The sequence below is a fragment of the Leucoraja erinacea genome, unplaced genomic scaffold (assembly GCF_028641065.1).
Source record: "Leucoraja erinacea ecotype New England unplaced genomic scaffold, Leri_hhj_1 Leri_205S, whole genome shotgun sequence".
Taxonomy (NCBI): domain Eukaryota; kingdom Metazoa; phylum Chordata; class Chondrichthyes; order Rajiformes; family Rajidae; genus Leucoraja; species Leucoraja erinaceus.
In genome coordinates, this window is record NW_026576106.1 from 32,419 (window position 1) to 34,632 (window position 2,214).

A 2,214-nucleotide genomic window follows, 5' to 3' on the forward strand; every position below is an offset into this window, starting at 1 on the left:
CTTCCTGCCCACATACATGATCCCTTCACCCTGCCCACATACATGATCACATGATCCACCTCACCTGCTCACATACATGATCCCTTCACCCACCTTCCTGCTCACATACATGATCCCTTCACCCTGCCCACATACATGATCCCTTCACATACATGATCACTTCACCCTGCCCACATACATGATCCCTTCACCCTCTTTCCTGCTGACATACATGATCCCTTCACCCTGCCCACATACATGATCACTTCACCCACCTTCCTGCCGACATACATGATAATTTCACCCATGTTGGGTCCACAGCCCTCTATGTCTCTGTGATTCAACTCCAGTCCCCACATCCACCCCTCAGGCAATACACTCCAGACACAGTCAGTCATAGACTCATACAGCCATCAAGTCTTAGACGTACTCACAGAGTGGAAACAGGCCCTTTGTCCAACTTGCCCACGACCAACATGCCCCATCTACACTAGCCCCACCTGCCCATGACCAACATGTCCCATCTACACTAGCCCCACCCCGACCAACATGCCCCATCTACACTAGCCCCACCACGACCAACATGCCCCATCAACACTAGTCCCACCCCGACCAACATGCCCCATCTACACTAGCCCCACCCCGACCAACATGCCCCATCTACACTAGCCCCACCCCGACCAACATGCCCCATCTACACTAGCCCCACCCCGACCAACATGCCCCATCTACACTAGTCCCACCCCGACCAACATGCCCCATCAACACTAGTCCCACCCCGACCAACATGCCCCATCTACACTAGCCCCACCCCGACCAACATGCCCCATCTACACTAGTCCCACCCCGACCAACATGCCCCATCTACACTAGCCCCACCCCGACCAACATGCCCCATCTACACTAGTCCCACCCCGACCAACATGCCCCATCTACACTAGTCCCACCCCGACCCCAACATGCCCCATCTACACTAGCCCCACCACGACCAACATGCCCCATCAACACTAGCCCCACCCCGACCAACATGCCCCATCTACACTAGCCCCACCCCGACCAACATGCCCCATCTACACTAGTCCCACCCCGACCAACATGCCCCATCTACACTAGTCCCACCCTGACCAACATGCCCCGTCTACACTAGCCCCACCCCGACCAACATGCCCCGTCTACACTAGTCCCACCTGCCCAGACCAACATGCCCCGTCTACACTAGTCCCACCTGCCTATGTTTGGTAAATATTCCTATCCATGTACCTGTCTAAATGTTTATTAAACGTTAAAAGATTTAATAGGAACCTAAGGGGCAATTTTTCCACACTAGTGTAGGGTGTATGGAACGAGCTGCTAGAGGTAGTTGCGGCAGGGACTATGACAGGGTATCACAGACATTTGGACGGGTACATGTATAGAGGGACCGGTTTAGAGGGATATGCTTGATTATTACTGTATTGTAACTACTCATCCAATGAAGCCAGGGATGTGAGAGGGAGGAGGGCACGTGGAGGGAGGTAGAGAGAGGGAGCACGGGATAGGGAGGTGTGAGGGATGAGGGAGACAGGGATAGGATAGGGAGGTGTTAGAGGGAGGGATGGGGATGGGGAGAGAGGGGGAGAGGGGGGGATGGGGAGAGAGGAGGATGGGGGTGGGGAGAGAGAGGGATGGGGAGAGGAGGATGGGGATGGGGAGAGAGGGGGATGGGGAGAGAGAGGATGGGGAGGGGAGAGAGAGGGATGGGGAGGAGGAGGGAGATGGGGATGAGGAGAGATGGGAAGAGGAGGGGGGGAGGGGAGAGAGAGGATGGGGATGGGGAGAGAGAGGGAGGGGGAGAGAGAGGGAGAGAGGGGGAGAGAGAGGGAGAGAGAGAGGGAGGGAGGGGGAGGGGGGGAGGGGGGGAGAGAGGAGAGATAGGGGTAGGAGGTGTGGTGAAGGATGAGGAGTGCGGTACTAACGCCAGTCTGAGGCAGATGCCAGCATGAGGATTGCGGTCACTGCAGGGAGCGGACTGACGGTGCAGTGTCCGGGCTGCGGCCTGTCCACCGTCTGTCCCTGGGCCCGGACCATTGACCGCGGTCACTCGGCGGCATCGCTGGTCACAGCCGCTGCTGTGGTCCCGGGAGACGGTCCGGAGCCGTGAAGCGGTAGCCGAGGGTGGGAGGGAGAGGGGAGGTTGCACGCTGAGGGGGAGGGACACTGGACGTGGGGAGACGCGGAGGGAGGGTGGGTGGACGG